General features: G+C 46.2%; 1 long non-coding RNA gene across 2 annotated transcripts in view; it reads left to right on the top strand.

Moving 5' to 3' along the window:
• Positions 1 to 19,092, top strand: part of LOC116492701 — a 76,786-nt gene that overhangs the window by 30,417 nt on the left and 27,277 nt on the right. Inside the window, exon 2 of one of the 2 annotated variants that reach the window (XR_004253615.1) lies at positions 11,171 to 11,452. This is a non-coding gene — a long non-coding RNA (uncharacterized LOC116492701). Of the gene's footprint in view, positions 1 to 10,953; positions 11,453 to 19,092 lie in introns of those variants that run through there. The other variant, XR_004253614.1, reaches the window with a different exon arrangement.

Below are 19,092 nucleotides of genomic sequence, written 5' to 3'. Positions count from 1 at the left end.
AGGACTTTTCACTTGGATTATAATTTTCTTCCATAATTGGAACATCCTAAATGATATTATGACATTTAGTATGCGAGATTAGATTATTAGCATGAGTAAATGTAGAAAAAGGACACAAAAAGACAAATTTCAAGCATTTGGCTCTGGGGGAGCAGTAATAGCAATATGAATTGACTCACCAAGGCTCCAGTCCAGCAGTTACTGATGTACTTAAGTTCACATAAGTGAATTTTTCCTGTGGAACTATTTAAAAACCTAAGGCTGAACAGGATCGTAGGGTCTTATAATACTGGGGCAAAATTAGTCTTCTACAGAAGAATTCTGGTTTTCTAATTTAGCTGAGGTCACTACCTTGGTAGCATTATTGTAAGGTTTTAAAAGAATCTCAATGACTTAAAAATATTATTAATAATAAAAACAACAGCACAGTTCCCTTTTGCTTCTCCCAGTGATAAAAAGTGTCCTGGACACTGTCACTACACACTCAGCAGCAGTGAAGGCCACATTGTGTATGTGCATTACAGATAGCGAACAAAATCAAAGGTACAGAAATCATATCGCTGTCATTTGATGATCAGCCAGCATCATTTCAATCTTATCCAGATATAACATTTAAAAGATTAAGTCAGTTACTTGAGAGTTGGAGGCTCGTAAGTGTGAATATAATGAAGAGCCTAAAATGCTTTGATTTCCCAGTGTCTTTTTGGGTCTGGACTCTAAGGTTATCTATCATCAGTATATTTTAAAATAGCATAGAACATATCTCTCCACTAACTATTTTATTATCCCTAACTGCCCGCTGCATAAAAAAAAAAAAAAGGTAGATCTACACAGGACTCGTCATGGAAACACTGATTCCAAGAGGAAAAGCCAGTCAGGTTCAGCACTGTCCACTCTACACAAGTACAGAAACTTTCCAGAGTATTTTATGAGAAAATATTTGTGGGTGTGAGAATTATATACACAAGTGTCAGCCCCTGACAGGGTGAATGTAGCCATTAACTAATTAGGAACAGAATTTGCATAGCCTGCAACTCTCAAACATTTATATGAATAAATTGATGGTCATCCAAATACTTGTAAATGAATTAATTAAAAGAGATGATAGGATTCTACAGATAACCAAATCTAGTAATTAAAACATTTTACTCATATGATTACTCACCTAATTCTACTAGCAAGGTTATTTTTCTCTAGTTCAGTGGAAATATTGTGACCTGTTACTATATTGTATATTTTCTGAGATTTTTTGTTTTGTTTTGTTTTTTAATTATTATTATTATTATTTTATCTCTTGACTGTGCTGCACTGTCTGAGGTATAAAATAATTAATGCATTAGCTTGTTAGTGATTAGCTTCTTAGCCAGGACTTGTGAAAATTTAGAGTATTTAAAATTCTCCAGCTGGCTGCTACTGTCTATTTTGACTGCTACAAAACTCACACATACCCACAACATATTTCTCTTGTCCTTTGATAATTAACAGGCTAGAAGTGCCAAAAAAAAAAAAAAAAAAAAAAAAAAAAAAAAATCCTGTTGTCCTGACACTATTAGAGCAGGAACTATGAGCCTCTAAAAAGTATGAAATACCTTATTCTGTGTTTAGAGCTGATTATATTACTTGGTGGTTGTGGCCTTGAAGTATTTTGATTTTATCTTAGAAAACAAGGCTGATCTGGATGAATTCCAGCTGAAGCTACAGGAATTGAAGAATTAAGCTACAGAACATAATGAAATGATTCAGTCCCATGCAATCTGATGAGCATCACTGTGTGTAATGGGGTGTGTGTGTGTGGTTGCATCTGAAGCTGGTTGTATACCATTGATTACAAAAGTACCTTTTACACATAGTGTAAGATAATTACTTTGTATGAAAAGCAGACTATTTTAAAGCATTTATTTTAATAAATACATTTAGCACTAGTTTTCTGTATGTGGGTATATTGTTAGTGGGTAGTATTCAAGGCTAAAGCCCTTACCTTTGTGCTGATGTTGAAAACTATCAATTATAAAACACCTAACAATGTTCCACCAATGAGCGCGCTCTGCTAGCGGCACGTTCCTATTCCTCTCTTTAAAAGACAGATATTGCTGCGTGCAGGAGTGCCGAGACTGGGGTACCATTGTTAGGGTTGATTAAGGGGAGGAGGAACTGTTCAAATTTTAGGGTTCTTTTCTTATCAGACATCTATTGAACTGAATAGCATTTTGTTTTATATCACACTTTTTATGGCCTAGGTATCTCAAAGCTCTTTACAAAACAATCTGTTTCAATAATAAATGTTACTAGTATAGTGAATGTGTAGGCATCTATTATGTGATCTGCAATAGCTCACGTACTCTTTGGCATTTGAACAATACATTTAGGTAGTAGGGTGATGAGAATAGGTAAGACAGTTTTATTTGCAAGTGGTAAAATAAATGTTTAAGAATCTTAGCATTGAAACCAAAAGTAGAAGGAAAATATTTATCCTGTAGCTTATAATTTGGTATAAATCTATTTCACATCCACCTGGATGCAGAGTTGTGATAGGTAAGAAAAACCAGAGCAGTAATTGCTCATTGGAGGTATGGGATCTTGAAAGAAGTAGTCCCAACCTACATCTTGGGCAGTCTACAAACATCTCCCAAGTGGCTTAGGACCACAGTAGAAACGGTTCTGTCACTGAATTGTCCTTGCTGGAGTTCTGGACCCCAGACTGCATGGAGTATGTAAAATTACTAGATTGCTAGCAGAGTTTACAAAAAAAAAAAAAAAAAAAAAAGTCTGCAGCTCAGCTACCACAAATCACACACTAGCAGCGTGGAAACTAGGGTAGAATTGGTAAAATCCTGTACTGACCCCAACTGTATAGATTGTCCTGAACGTAGTCTTTCTTAAAGCTACACCTATGACATGCTATAGCTATGCGGATGCTTTTCTCTGACTGTGCACCCCAGATGCATTTTCTCTTTCTTTTCTCCTGTAGTCAAGGTCTCTCTCTCTTCTTTCTCAACCTCCTTCTGCTCTCATCTCCCTTTAAACTCTTCTCTGCCCCCCCCTCCTTCAACCTGGACAACACCATACCTCTTTTCAAAGCCTTTATTTTAAGAAGAAAATAAAATACATGAAATCTGAATGACTTCAAAACCATATTCTGGTGCTTTCTCTTGCTTCTCAGTCCACTATTGTTGTTCAGACAGTGTATAGAGCACTATATCAAGTAATTGGGTATTATCTTCTGGACTGTAGTTCAGGCACTAAAAATAGCGTATTAGTGACCACTTTGTTCCATATGCCTCCTCTTTATGAAAGGAGCGAGCGGCACTTCTTTCAGGCTTTCCATGTTGGAATGTTAACTTCTAGCAGAGGTGCTGTTCTTTTTGTGGTGAAAGCAAAATACGTATGAACTGGATGTGATTGTTGCTTCCATATAACGTTGTAAAACTCATTGCCACATGATTATTTTCTGTCACTAGGCTCATACTTGCAAGTTCAGACTGACATGGTCTCCACTGCTGTTGTTTGACAGCATTGCTTTGTTGTTCTACTGTTCTTTATCCTGTGCTCCAAAAGACTGGGCAGTGCACGTCTCTCATTAAGACAACCACCAAGTGGGCCACTGTTTCCAAAGCTAGCTGATGATTTTCAGCTAGCAGCATCTCATAGGAGCCTGAATATCACAAATGATAAGCAACCATCTTCCACAAATCATGCTCAGATAAAGTGTATCACCTGGGCCTCCAGGGCTTAGGAACCCAAAATACCTGGTCACTTTTTGAAGGCTCTGTGTTGTCCACAATCAGGTAGGTGATCTTCAGGAAAGGACAGTGGTTTCTGTCTCTTGCTGTGAAAAGGGACCAAATGTGGTCCTGATAAAAGGTGGCTTGAAGGCCTGTGTCTCTTCCAGTCTACCCCTTTCCATTCAGTTACTGGGGAGCCTCTGGAACACGCTTCTGTTCCTGAAAGCCCGGCCACTTAGTACCCCACTCCCTTCATCAGCAGCCAGTCAGGTCCAGCTTCTGTGCATCGCTGCAAGGTGATCTCTTTTTCTTACTGCAGATGTTGAGGAGGATGACCAACTGACAGTAAAATTGCTTGGTACTGATGAGCCCTTGGCTTTGTTATTGTGGTAAAACATACATCATTTGACAGCTGCATGTGCATGGAAAAAAACATAGATGATTAACGGTTTCCTGTCTTTTCTTGCTACTGATCTTCTTTGCTATGACAGATGAGACTCAGATGTCTTTTTTTTTTTTTTTTTTTTTTTTTTAAGAGACAGAGAGAGAAAGGGAGAATATTTAAACTTGTTCTCACCTAAGTCTTTTATGTTATCCTAAGGACCTTATTTGTAGTAGAGATTTTTTTTTTTTTTCTGAATTTCAGCTCTCCTAAAATGATCAGCTCTGCCATTCAGCTTTGAAAGGAAATGTATATTTTTCCCTTCCTGGATTTTTTTTTTTTCCCAAAAGGGTCTAATGCTAATTTTACTTATTCAGAAATTAAAATAGCAAACAGTTTATATGAGGTGTTGATAATTACCTATATTACTGTAATGCTGTGACAGATGTTGGCAAAAAGAAGCAGAAAATGCCTACAGCTGTGCACTCCATGACATCCAGTTTATACTCAGACAGAAGGCTAACAGATGTTCTGAACTGTCACTTTGCCTAAATGTTTTTAAAGTCTAAGGACCTGCTTTATAATTCACTAGGGCCTCGTTTGGTTTCATAGAGGTCCTCAGAATTCCCATCTGTGACAATTAATGTCGAAGACTTTTATAAATCAACCACTGTCCTTATAAGCCCTCTGCAAATAGATATTTTGTAACTGTGTACTCCTGAGACTTCTGTTTTTTGTAACCTAGCTGTGAATTTCTACAACTTGTATATAAAATAACTCTTGAACAGAAAGAGAACAGACATGAGTACAGCTAGAGCAACAAAGATCACTGATGTATGTTTGACTGACTTCAGAATACCTACGTTAAAATAGTCTTTATTCTTTTCCCATATGCTATGGTCATTTCTAAGTTGACTTTAAAATGCTAACCACTTCCAACTACTTAGTCATTTTCCCAAAGGAAAATATGAATCTTGGTAGTATTAAAATATAGCACTTAAACAAGTATGTTCAGCTGCTAGAGATATTCCTATTCCTGGAGAATATTCTTATTCAAAAATAGTGAAATTATATAAGGGAGACTTTAAAATATGATTCAAGCTTTATGTTCTACATTATTTCAAAATGGAGATGTTATAAGAGTGACATGTGCGTAGTGTGTGCATGTAAAAATCTGAGATTTAAAACAGTCTTCAATCTTTAAGCTCCACCCAAGTTTTCCAGCATACCTTTAGATAAGCAAAAAATGTCTCTGCTATAAAGCAACTTAACACATTATTGATAGTTGCCATTTCTTTTTAAAAGCTGCATTCCTGTTGTACAGTAGTTTAATAGTTTAAACATTGTGCTAACATAATCAGTGTTTGGCCTCTTCTGTTCCCCAATCCTGTATAGAAGCAGAACTCCAAATTGTACATCTTTCTGGGTTTGTTTCTAAATTACTCCCCACACTTAATTACGAGGATGAGAGGGATGCCTTATTCCTCTTTGTTATAGGCTAAGCTCTCAGTAATCCCAAACAAAAGAGCCAGTTCTGGAAGATATAGGATTTGCTAGCAGGATTATGGTCTCATAGATAATGATGTGCAGTCAGCAGAAGCGAAGCTTTATTTTAATTCAAATAAGCTAGTAAACAAACCACTGACAAGTCTGCTGGTGAGAGTAACTGGCTTCTGTTGCCACATTGGCAGCTAAATTATAGAAAATCTATTATACCCTGTTCACCATATGTTTAATTTAATACAGATACAAATTAAACTATCCACAGTGCCTATTAAAATAACAATACATATTTCTTAAATATATGAATGTTTTAAGATACATTCCCCTGACCTTAAGAAGGGCAATGCTGATTTGGGAGACTACAGCAAAACACATGCTATAGTCAACAGATTCTCTTCAACAACAACAGTAATTTGAAAACCTCAGAATATTAATAGTACAGTTTTGTAAAAGATAATGAGGTTAATTGGGGTGTTCTACCTTCTAAACATCTGCTTTTACGCATTTCCCTCCCCCTAGGTTCCTGGGCCTTGGTTTTGATAGAAGTGGTTGATATCTAATCCATTGTACACTTTTTAATTCTGTGCCAGATACAGTATGAGTTGTTTGCCCTTTTCCTGCTGCAAATAGATATCTCTCATTTCTGCATATTATCATGTATTAATGTTTTTTTTTTTTTCAAATAGCTGTGTAACCTGGATTTTTGACCCATCGGGAACATTGGAGCTGCTCCTCTGTAATACTGGTTCAGGGTTTCAAGTTGTGTAAAAGGAGTCCTACTTCATGCCCATGTTGTTCAGAAGGAGAAGTATTGAGCACAATGTGTTGTGATCCACTCTGGACCCTGATTGCCATCTTGAGTCCTAAAATGGCTTTTTGCAAGGGTTTCTCTAAATCTGGGTGTTTTTCTCTAACTTTTGTCTAAGCAAGTTGAACATCCCTCATAAAGTCACTAAGTCTCTAAGTCACTGCATGTAGCAGGTTATGGGGTAGGGGCTAAAGGTCAGCAGGTGTTACTGTGCTGAGGTGGTGATGATGACGGACTACCTGAAAACATACAGAAATCATAGAAAAAAAAAAAAATAACCTCTCCAAATTCACGTTGCATCTTAAGTGATTGATTACAAACAAGTGCCAGGCAGAACATTGCTGGTGAAGTGCTCTCCAGACTTTGCCGGGAGCCTCCAGCCAAGATGAGCTTTCTCCCTTCTAGTTCCAGGCTGCTAACAGCAACAGGAAACATGAATGGAAACGGAAGTTTTGAGGTGATTTGTGGATTGCCATCTTGCTCCCCAGTAACATAATCAGGAATTAGCATTCAGAATGATGTTTCTCTCATCATTTAAGACGTAAGAATGCATTTATACTCCATGTGCATGTGTGGAAGTGAGTGCATAGAAAGGGGTCTCAGGGTTCTGTAAATGCCCAGGATTGCATGCCATGTATTTGTGTCAGGCATTAGATTGTATGCTGGCATGCGTATAGTGCATAGCATGTGCATGGGTATGTGAAGTATTACTTTTTGTATGCACATATATGCACATTGTCTGTAAATTGTTTTAATTTACTGTTGTTATTTGCCAAAAGATTTTCAGAATCAATGTCTGTAACACAGGTGTAACATACCCAGGAATTAATTAATTAGTTGTAGCAAAGAAGTTTAACTTCTTCAAAAAATTCATCTTAGTGTGTAAAAGAAGTCCAACTCCAGAGAAAGTTGTAATCTAAAGAATTGAATAAAGGAAGGTATCAAATCCTAGAGGTACTTGGACAAAATGCTGACAGGATATTACTAGCTCTATACTTTCCTTTTCCAGGAGAAATGCATCCTTTACCATGTGGTCATCCTTCAGTAAAGGCATATTTGGCAGTGCAGCAATCCATTGCAATTGGCAGCAAAAATATTGCAGCAAATGTTGAAGCAATAAATGAACAGGTCTCTTACAGCAATCATGAAAAAAAAGAAAGTTGAAAATTCTTCAGTTTTAGGAGACGTGTGAAGTTCATACATCCATTTATGGACAGTGAAAGGCCTGCATGCTGTGCAGACCTGCAGCTCTTCATGAGCCACTTTTGCAAAGTGAGTGCTCTTTGCTTTCAATTAACTGGAGATTTTACTATCATGTCCCAGGACAATTAAAAAATAATAATAATAATTAAAAAAAAAAAATCCATCGAGGTTTCACAAATGTTCTCCTAACACTGAGAGGTGGTGGGATGCCTCTCTAACCTTTCCAAGGACAGTATGATCTCTGTGCGGACTCCCAGCACACCAGAATCCACACCCGTGGTTTTTGAGCTAGAAAAGCCTGGAATTAGTTGAAATGGAAGCGAGCTGAGAACTTAGGAGCATCCCCCGGGCGGGCGGAGTGGGGCGCGGAGCCGCAGCTTCCCTCCGGGGCCGGGGGGGTCCCTCGGGGCTCCGGTCCCGCGTGGGCAGCGGGAGGAGGGCTGGGGACCGCGGGGCGGCCGGAGGGGGGCTCCGTGTGCCACAGCCCGGGCAGCGAGCGCGGAGCTGCTGGCAGGGGCGAGGAGCGCCGGCAGCAGCCTGGCTTTTGCTCTCGGCTGGAGCAGGGCCAGTGCTTACCCCTGGGTGGGAGCCCCCAGGTTCGGGAATGATTTGTACGGGGGCACAGCTGGGGGTCTTGCACTCAGACCCTCTACGAGAGAGCGCCTCTTGGCAAACTCCTTACGGGGCTTTTCTGTTTGAATTGCCGATGTAGAGGTGTAGATCTCGCTTGCAGATTTAGAGGGATCTCATATTTTATCTGCACTGCTAGGTGCTGATTTTTTTTTCCGCCCGAGTCTAAAATGACTTGTGAATACCAAAATCTGGGACGCTCAATTTCCCGTCCCGTGGGACCTCTTTCGGGACACAGCCTTAAGTATATCAGTGCCCGTGCATTTCGTTTTTCCCTCTGCGGGGCACAGCGAAAAATGCGAGTTGAGATGCGAGTTTTTTTTTAGAGCCCTTCCAACCTGTGGTTCACGCTTTTTTTTTTTTTTTTTTTTTTTTTTCCTCTCCTCTAGAAAGTCTTAACCATTGATACAGCGCGTTAGAAAGTTGCAGCCAGACGGTCCCACGCACTGATGATTTCGTTTCCGGCTATCTGCAAAATGAGCTTTAAGCCAATTTCGTGCTTCAAGCTAAAGAGAAGGATTCGTATTTCCCTCCTAGATGCGTGGCATTCCTGGAATCTCTTTGTCAGCTTGCTGTAGGATGCTGCTGTAATTTGCCTGGAAACTCTCCCCAAGATTTGTATACAGCGGTTAAGAACGACGTAAAATTTCTGAGCCATCGGGATGCTTTGTCTGGGGGAAAAAAAAAAATCATCTTTCCTTCCTACTTCCGTATTAAACTGTTCATAGTCTGGTTCACATTTAACCCAAAGAACCTCTATAGGTAGCAAAATGCGTATTTTCTACTAATCCCTTTCCTTCACTGCTGTGAGTAATAAAATATCTCCTCAGGAGGAGCGGTACTTTCTTCCCCAGTGTCACCAGTTTAGGAAAGCACTTGCACGATTTCAACTTTGACACGGTTGGATCTTTTTTGCCCCCGATTTCATTATTTTTTTCTCCTTTGCGTTTAGAGGCTATTGCAAATTGACTGGAGGTTGCTTGAGCCCCGCAGGTGGAGGTGAGCTCCGCCACCCTCCCCGCATGCGGCTCTTGGCGAGGAGCCTGGCAAGGGAAAGAGCCCCCGGCCCCTGGGAGCGCAGCCCCCCTGCGCCGAGCCTGTAGGGTTGGGGGCCGGGGGCTGCCGTCGGGGGCCGGAGGGGTCGGGGGGCTCCGAGGAGCCTCGCCGAGGCTCCCCGCACCCTCCCCGCTCCGGCGGGGCGAGCCGGCGCGAAGATGTTTATCCTGAGATAGAAAATGGGTTGTTGAAAAACAAGCCATGTGCAAATAGTTTAATTTTCCGTTTTGATGCTTATCTTTGTCTCCCGAATTTCATCGGAGAGGCTTTAATTGGCGTGTGGGTAATAGTTCCTAAATAATCCCTTATTAGATGACTTCAGACGAGTTGTGAACCAATAACGTCTTAGTCCCAAAAGTGAAAGTAGAATTTGAAGGCGCGGGTCAGTTTTTGTCAAAGGGCTCATTTGAGCATCTTTTAGTTTGCTGAAAAAGCTAATTAAAGAATGTTTGAAGGTTAAAGTCATTATTCCGTGCTGTTGTCGTGCTACAAGTGAGCCGAGTTTTGTGAAAACACAAAGGGCAGAAGTCACAGAGGTGGATTACTGTCAGTCCCGGCTACAGAGGCACGGAGAACTGTGGCATTAATTCCTATAGAAAGGTAGACAAACACAGGCAGTGACTAACAACTTCCCGCAGCGCCCTATTGTCTAAGCACTTTCTTTTGCTTTAGGGCTCTCTTCCAGTTGCTACAGCCGCAACCAGATTCAACCCTAGGTACCGGGGAGACTTTCGGCCGCGCAATTTTTGACCCGCGGAGCAATTTCCAGCACAGAAATAGCTGCGGCTCCCGGTCCTTGCTCCCAGCGCACCCTTCCCTTTGAGCGGTGCTAATTTATTCATGACTCGGCAGAAAGTTAGCAACGCGCCAGAACTCTGCCGCAGCCCGGGGCACCCTGGCAGGCTCGGGGCTTGCTCCCCAGGCTGAAGCCCGGCAGCTGCGGTGAGGGGCGGCGACGCCCCCGACCTGCGGGGATGCTTCGAGCGCTGGGCACCGACTTTGGCTGCGGCGCGCCCCGGCCGCGGGGGCTGCGCGCTGCGGGGGCGCAGGGACCCGCCCGTGTTCACACGCCGGGAAATCCCTGGGGCCGGTCCCTGGGGCCCTTCGCCCCGCTTTGCGCCTTTGTGTGCGTGTGTGCATGCGGGCAGCAGGCTGCGAAGCGGCGCGCACAAAGATAGGCGCAGACACCGCACGGGAGGGTCTCCTCTGGCTCGCTTCTCCAGCGCTCCTTGCCTTCGCCTCGGAGCCGCGGTGCCCCGCTCGCTCCCAAAGCCTAGGTTTTTAGGTCTGGCTCCGACCGCAGATCTCCCCAAATTCAAAGAAACAGATGTTTGGGCCGATTAAGGCTGGGGCGCGGGGGGAGGGGAGGAGGGAACCCTGCAGCTGCAACTCAAAGAAATATATTGATAAAATATTTCAGTAGTAATAAATACGCGGAGATCAGCTCGACCTTGCAAGGTCTTTATTTTAATTTTTCCCCCCTATATACAAAAATCTTTATCAAACCTCTATTCTATGGCTTCAATAAACAGAACCCATTACCTCACGGCAGCTTTTGTTGGCCTGTATACAAGCGAGAACAAAATGGTTATTCAGGAGAACGCTTTCGATTTTTATTGTGTGTAGTATGCACAAAGAGCAGTGTTATTGTATTAAAAAGAACCATCTGTAGCAGAAACAATGGCATCAAATTATCTTTGAATACCCACTGCAAAAATATAAAGCTTTTTTATTATTCTTCTGCTGTACGGTGGGGGACAGAGAAGTGACTTTTTTGTTGTTGTGGGTGCATTCTTATAACACACACACAGAATCAGCCATTTGGATTTTTTAAGCCATAAACGATTTTTTCCCCTCTTGTTCCAGGGACTGCAGTTAAAAGCTAGGGCTAGGACTTGGAGGATGTGTAGGCAAACGGAAGGAGAGCCGGGGGAAGAAAAACCGAAATGGATTCATTCTCCGTCCTGGATGGAGGAGGAGAGGAGAGGAGAGGAGAAGGGGACGTGCGAGCTTCCTTCAGCTGCCTCTGTCCGGTGAAAAGTGCTCGAAGCCCCGGGGCTGCCTCGGGCTCAGGAGTCCGCGCGGACTTTCGCTGTAAGCTGCCAATCAAACTGCTAACTAGCCACCACCCTGCTCTGGCACGGACATGTAAGTAGCTGCAGCCCAACTTTGACATTCACACTTTTTCCCCCCTCCTCCCCCGTGACCTTTAAAGCGATCGAGAAACCCGGCTCCCACCTACGACCCGCCGCTCCGAGCTGGCGAGCGTGAAACTCGGGGACCGGTGCGCGCCGGGCGGCTTCTGCTTTCACCGACTTTCAGCGGCAGCCGCTTGGCGAGCGGAGCTCCGGGCAGGAGCGGTGCCTCCCCGAGCCTGCCCCTTGTCCCGGCTCTCACTGCTTCAACCGGGACCGCGGTTACCCCGCGGGAAGAGCCGCGGAGCGGGACCGGCACCGCGGTGCCCCCATCCCGCGCGGTGCCCCTATCCCGCGCGGTGCCCCCATCCCGCGCGGTGCCCCCATCCTGCGCGGTGCCCATCCTGCGCGGTGCCCCCATCCTGCGCGGTGCTGATCCCGCTGCCCCCGCAAGGTTCCTGCGGCTGGGGGCGCTCCGCGGGGGCGGCTGCGGGCTGGGGGCTGCCGCCCGGCCGGGGCTCACCTGGGCGCGCAGCGGCGCGCAGCGCTGGCGCAACGCCCGCGCAACGCCCGCGCAACGCCCGCGCTCTGGCTCCCCCTGCCGGCTGCGCGCCGCGCAACCCGCACCCGCCCGCTCCCCGCCTCCCCAGGCTCGCCCGGGAAGAGCGGGGCGGCCGCGGACATCGCCCCCCCGGCGGCTCCTGGGCTGGCAAGGGGGGGTCCGGCCCGAGGGGAGACGCGGGGCGAAGGGGCCGTGCCCGGGGAAGTTGCGAATAAATCGCGGCGTGTGACTGCCGCCGGCTAACGCTGCCTCCTGACGCACCGCAATTTGGGCTGGGGAAGATCGATTTTGACGTTTGGGCTCGTTATAATGCCATTTAAAGGGAAGCTCTTTTTAGTTACAGTTAGCAAAGTTGAGGTTGGATTTTCCCCCCCTCTTCTCCCCCTCCTCTTTTTTGGGGGGTAAGAATTTGGTAGATAAAGGTTAATCTTGGGCTGAATGATAGAGCTGTGATTGACAAGAGAAAAGGTGTTGAGGGCAGGTCGAGCTGTCTTATTTACAGCCCACTGCTTGCTATAGAGCCTTTGTTAGGACTGGAAAGCTAATTTAGTGCTGATCAAAAGCACCACAGAGTTAAAGGACTGGTAATGACTGCTAATTTCATTTCAGCCTCATACATCCCCAACTGCTGTAATTAAAGACGTGCTATTTAAATACAGGTGAAGAGTTTTTGTAGTAGGGGGAAAGTGGGTAGCCGGTTACAATTTGATTTATGCTTAATATGGTAAAAGACCGGCGGCTGCTGCCTGGTTTTAGCGGCGGGCCTTTGTGCGGCACCCCGCCTCTGCGGAGCCGGCCCCGCGGGGAAAGGGGGGCGCAGCCCGGGGCGCACGGGGAGCCGAGCCCCAGGCTGCCGGGGGTCGGTGCCGCTCCTAATTGCTCCCATCGAACAAGCCGGCAAGCCCTGGGAGAGCAGGGGAGAGGGGAGACGGAGGGGCATGTGTCAGCCTTGAAGTGCCTCTGCGGAAGCTCGGGTCCTCATATTATTATTATTTTTAATTAAATTATTTTACCACTCCGCGCTGGCTCCGAAGCGATGTAATTTCACGACCGATATATAACAGTTTCTTTCTGGGGAAACATCAAAGGATAAAAAGCTCTACGTTTTCGTAGTTGGTTAAAATTGATACAAAAAAAAAAAAAAAAAAAAAAAAAAAAAAAAAAGAATTTAGCCTTTAATCTCTTTTTATCCCCCAAGACTGAAGATCTGTACTCGACCCCGCTAAGCTCCGGGCTCCCCCCCTTCCGGGGCCGCGGCGGGCGGCTGGCAGCTCCCCCTGTCGGCAGCGCCCGGAGCCGCCGCTGCCCGCGGAACTTGCGCGGCGCAAACCAGCGCGGGGAGCGCGGCACCGGGCGAGGAGCGGTGCCCGGCGGTGTCGCCGAGCCGCTGGGCTTCGTAAGGCAAACCCCGAAAAAAGCCCAGCGCAGAGAGCAAGGGATGAGCAGCTCCTGCCCGAGCTGCTCGCTTTGAGGGAGAACGGACAGACACGGGGATGATGCCACCGGGCTGTAGCTGCGCCCTGTTGGGGAAGGCCCGGCAGAAATGGCCGTGCCTTTTGCTCTCCGAGGAACAGGGCTGCTGCTGCGGGACCGCTTGTGCTCTGCTGGCCGGCCGGCGTGCAAAGACCAACGTGGGTCTTGGCAGCATAGGGCTGAAAATTAAAAATAAGGGTGGCCTTTTCCTCCTGCCCAGCTCCGGCGTGCCGGTGCGGCCAGGATAAATCCCAGCCTGCTTGAGGCTTGGATTGGTGTTTGCATCCCAAGGGGTCCTAAAGGAGTCGGCACTGACAGGTGCTGCTTGTGAGCAGAGGAAACGTTTCCGTTTCGTTAGGGGAAAAAACGTGTAAAATGGCATGTGTGGAAACGCGGAGCTGTAAGTCTTTTCCCCCCGCCTCCCCCCAAAAAAAGAGCAAAATAACCCCCCCCCCCCCCCAAATTCCTGGAAAAAGAAGAAGCCTTGTCTGGAATGAATGCTTGGAGTGAGGTTTGTCTTCCTACTGAGTTGACAGATTAAAAAGAAAGCCGGTTGATATAAATCGATTAGCCAAAATACATGAACTGCTGCGTTGCCACCAACTTTTGAGGTGATTTAGGTGAATTATTTCGGAGGCACCTGCACAGCTCCGAGGAGAGCATTTAGCGGCTGAGTCCGCGCGTTGCAGTAACGCCGAACCCACTTTGTGCGTCTTGCGTGCGAGGAGAAACGCTAATGGAAACCAAATTATTTCTGCTAAATTGGGGTTATTTTGTATCTCCTGTTGATAGCCTGGTCGCAAGTCATAGCGCCGCAATTTTTCTATTAAATGAATCCCATGGCTGTGGGTCTCACAATAAACTTTTCACTTTGGAAATTATACGAACAGCGTTTTTTAAGGATTGTTTGTCGCGCTGAGTAGACTTTCCCCATTCTCTAGGTTTGATCTCCGCTTGAGACTCTTAATAAGGCAATTCTGTAGTAAGAGCGCCCAAACTAAAGACATAGCATTTTCTATAAATAATAGCAAAAGCCCTGCACAGATTTCCTGCACAACGGAATTCCCAGATTTCCTTTACTGTTTCTTTAGTTGGCATGCGTTGGTATATATAACTCCGAAATTAAGCAAAAATATACATCTGTATAGATCTGTCAAACGAGCTATAAACAGAGATATTATATGTCAATTACTACAGGAAACGGACAAAATACAGAGCGGTTGGTACACCCGTTTTCACGTCAGAAGACACTGCACAAAACCGCAGTGACTCCTGCCGAAGCGTGAATGATTAACCCAGATCCAGGAGCGGTGCAGTTGGTGCTCCCCTTAGGAACAATAGTTGTGATGGGGGCTATAAACGGGTCGTAAACCCCCCTTAACAAGGGTAGAAACTGGCATAGAAAGTCGAAGCTCCCGAGTGACGACTTTAACCAAAATGCGCCTTTTTTCAGGGCTGGGTTCGCAGCCCGACGGCACCCACGGGAGGAGAGCGGGGGCCGCGGCCCGGTGGGCAGACACCTGGCAGCGGGGGAGGAGGGACAGCCCCGGGCTCTTTCTCGCTCTTTTCCAGTCTGGGGAAAGGTGCATCTGCAGCTTACTTCGGTCTTTTGGAAGGAGAGATTTTTGGATGCCGCTATTTCCCACAGCTCTCTCTCCAGAGCAGCGGAAGGGGAGACTCGAAGAAAGAAACCCGAAAAGCGACCTTAAATACCAGTTTTCAGGGCGGCTTTTCCCACTTTTTCCCTCCTTCCCCCCCCTTTCTCCCCTCCCCGCCCCTCTGTGGCACCTGGGTGCTGCGAGCACCCTCCTCCGGCAGCGCTGCCTGGGCACGGGGAGCCAAGGGACTGGCACCCCCGGTGCCCCCCTTCGCCCCGCTTTTCTCAGGCTGAAGCGGGGGAAGAAGCCACGCTCCCCCAGGATGTCCAGGCAGAGAGGGCTGCGACCCCCCTTGCCCCAGCCCCGAAGGGGACAGGTCTTCCTGCGCCCCCAAAACTTGCCCTGTCCCCGCGGGGTGCACACGCGTCCTTGGCCTATGGCCGGGCGCAGGATGCAGGATGCTGGGAGCATCCTATGAGGCACCCCCAGCTCCCTCTCGAGCTCCCTTAGGTCATTCTTGGGTGAAGGACCGTAGATAGACACATGGGAAGTGGTGGTGGTATTATTTATAGCGCCGTCTCTCTGCTCCGATTAAGCGCCGTCTAAATATGAATTCACAGTATAGACAGCTAGTCTATAATTTGAATTAAAATCCCCACAACGAGCCCGTCACTGGAGAATTCTGAAATCACAAGCCTAAGTTGACACAATGAGCCCATGGTGTCAATAAACCATGGGCGAGATGGAGAGATTGTCACTCCAGACCATAACAGTTCTGAAAGTGTCATTACCGGCTGTCCTGTCAATGAGCTCCAAATTAAGGACTATGAGGAACAGCGAGATAAAAGTCACCGTCTTGGCTCCATTATGGGCGATCGTGTCAGTGATCTGAGGATCGCTGGAATGGGATTTTGCTTTTTTTTTTCTTCTTTTTCTGTATTTTTTTTAATGTATTTTTCAAGCCATACCTCGGGATTCCAGGATTTGAGGTGCGCTGGGGAGAGGAGCAACCTTGAAGCACCCCAGGCTCTGTCTCAGGCGTTCCCATTGAAAGTGCGAGAGCTTCTTTGGGAAACGTTGTGAATTCAATGGAGGAGCCGGAATAATTCCATCAAAACTGCTCTGGGGCCAAAAAGGACTTCATTTGATTAGGGCGACACGTGTGATCCCATGAACAGACCCATTTTAACACCATTTTTTTTTCTTATGTCAATACAAAGGTGGTGAGGGGGAACGAGAGAAAGAAAATAGGAACCTCAGCTTTAGCAAAAGACACGTTTCTGTTTAAGATAGCGCCTTCCAGGCATTAAAACTTTCAGAAAATGTCCCAACCTCTCTCTCCTGTGAGCCTGAGAGAGTTAAGGGGACTTACTCAGGAATTGGAAACCTTCAATTCTGGATTTTCGTGTCTTTGTGGGTTTAAGCAAAGCAGTTAGCGTTCTTCAGGAGGGGTTTTGTGTTTAATATACATGAGTTCATTCAACTACAATGGGAAAAGAAAACTCATTTGTTCTTATGAAACTAGGAAGGAAAGATAACTTTAAATAGACTGCCAAAAAGGATCCTGCTCAAGGGGGCTGCCTCCCCGGCAAAGGGCCTACTTCCAACTGTAATTTCACCCTGTTATGTTGTGCAGTAATTCCCGAGTTTATCCTCGCCACTGGTGCTTGATTTTCTGTTTTATTTTTAAGGTCATGTAAGAAAAAATAACGGCTTCCATTCTGCTCTCCTCTGGGAAGGAGGTCCAGGGAGTGGTATTTCAGAAGCAGGGAAAAATCGCAGAGTTTGAGGAGGCTGTTGGCTATTTATGAAGAGTCCTGGAAGCGTGTTTGGACAGACGGCTTCTCCGTTTATTGAGAAGCCTTTTGAAAGCGACTTTGAGAGGTGCTGTGTGTGCATGTCAGTCGGCTGTTCTGCTGTTTATTGTGTACGAGAAACTCGTCCCAGCATCCGAGGTTTATTATTATTATTATTATTAATTTCGCTTCTCACAGCACTGAAGAAAGGTGGAGCCGGTTGTTGTTTTTCTTTTTTAACCTCGCTATCATTTTTTTCCCTCTTTTTTTTTTTTTTTTTCTTCCTTTTTAAAATCTTTTTTTGTTTGTTTGTTGCTTTTATTTTTTAACGCCCTGAAAAAACAGCAGCAGAAAGCCCATGCAGGCGGCAGTCGCTGGGCGGGGAGGTGGCAGAGGGGCCGCTCGGAGGGCACACCGCTCCCCGCCGGCACCTTTCGGTCCCCTTCGGTCCCCGTCAGTCACCCCCGGTCCCCGCCGGTCCCCCGAGCATCCCCGGGCATCCCCGGGAGCGGCGGGGCCGTGCGCTGTCGCCCTGCCGCACGTGTGCTCGCCCCGCGGCTGCCTTAGGGAGAAGGAGGATGAAAGGGGTCGCGGAGCTCCCTCCGCATTCCCCAGCTTTCAAGGGTCCTCAGAGCCCTTGAGGGAAATTATTGGGCGAAACTGGGGCTGGATGCGGCGGTGGTGCCTCGCCCCCCTCGACCGCTTGTACGTGTAATGCCACTTCTGAGAGCGACAATCGGGCTACTTGCTGGACAGGCAGGGACAAAAAGCAGATTAAACCGTTTTAAATAATAATAAAAAAATATATCCCGAACGCAAGCAGAGTGGATTACGCTTGCCCCAGCGGCTCGGGTCCCCAGGACTCCCCGAGCGGCCGCCCCTTCCCCTCGGGCCCCGCCGAGAGGGGTGGCCCCGGGCCGCCGGGCGGGGGGCGCAGGAGCCCCGCTGGGGTCCGGGGCCGGCCCTGCCCCTCGGCCCCGCGAACTTGGAACTCGTGAAGTTTATTTGAGCTTGTGCTTTGGTATTTTTTTGGTGTTCTTTTTTTTTTTTTTTTAATTATTTTATTTTTTTTTTGCCGGTGCCCAAGGTTGTCGCTAGGTCTGCGCCCGTCGCTGTGCCAGCTTGCTTTGGCTGAGCAAATGGGGCGCTTCTGCCACCGCGGAGAGGGCAGGGGGCTGGAAAAGGAGCTCCGTACCCACTCGATTTTTATTATTATTATCATTTTTGGCATTGGAGGCTGTCTCTCCCCACGTTTGTCACGGGAGAGTAGCACAAACCCACGGTGTGATTTCTGAAATTCCCCAGGGATGGGAAATTTGGCTTTGGCTTCGTGTGCCGAAACGTCCTGGGCGAACTTCAGCTCCTGAGCTCCTGCGGGGGGGTGGGGGGGAGGAAATTTCTCTGCGCGTTTTCGTCTTCTGAATTTTTTTAAACGTAATGAAATTAAAACTTTTGGAGCTCACAGTTGACATTTTGCAGAAAATTGAGTTATCAAGGCAGTAATTATTTCACAGGGAGATAAAACTCTCATAGCCCTAACTGTCAAATAGGGCCCTTTTCAGATTTTAATTACAAAATAAAATTAGTCTGCTCTTCCTCGGAAGGGTTTGTGAGTGGCTAAACAGAGCTTTCCCCAATACTGGTGGTCGTCAAACTCTGCTAATTAGCAATGCTGAGAAATTCCAGTTAACAAGGACATTCTCTAAGTCTCTGCAGGTTCCCTGCCGTTCGCCTTCATTTCCATAAGAAGATTAAGAGTGGAGGGGAACACACTCAAATGCAGATGCAGAAAAGAAGCGTTTTTAACAAGCATCATAATAGTAAGATGCTTGGCTAGTTCTCACCTAATTACTGCAAGTTAAACCTCTATTTGCAGCTAAGGACAAAAAATGGAGCTGCAATCTTCCATCTCCACAAGACTGCTTAATAGTTTGCTTTAGATTGGTTACTAGCAGGTTCAGAAAAAAAAATAATATGAAAATGTGTATATTCTTTCCGATACAGTTAACACGATAGGTTGTATCCTCAGGGCTTTTAGAGAAATCGGCGGTTATTAGAACAATAAATACACAAAATCCAAGTAGTTAACATTCATTTTCTTTAAAGAAACTCATAACCTGGAAATAAGAGTGCATGTGCCGTAAAGCCCATCACTGAGAACATTTGCAGACTATTTGTTTAATGTAAGCACTTTTCATTTCCATAAATTATACCAAAGGCAACG

Source organism: Aythya fuligula, chromosome 9 (assembly GCF_009819795.1).
Source record: "Aythya fuligula isolate bAytFul2 chromosome 9, bAytFul2.pri, whole genome shotgun sequence".
NCBI classification, from domain to species: domain Eukaryota; kingdom Metazoa; phylum Chordata; class Aves; order Anseriformes; family Anatidae; genus Aythya; species Aythya fuligula.
The sequence above is the reverse complement of the archived record's forward strand: the minus strand, read 5'-3'. Positions and strand labels throughout refer to the sequence as shown.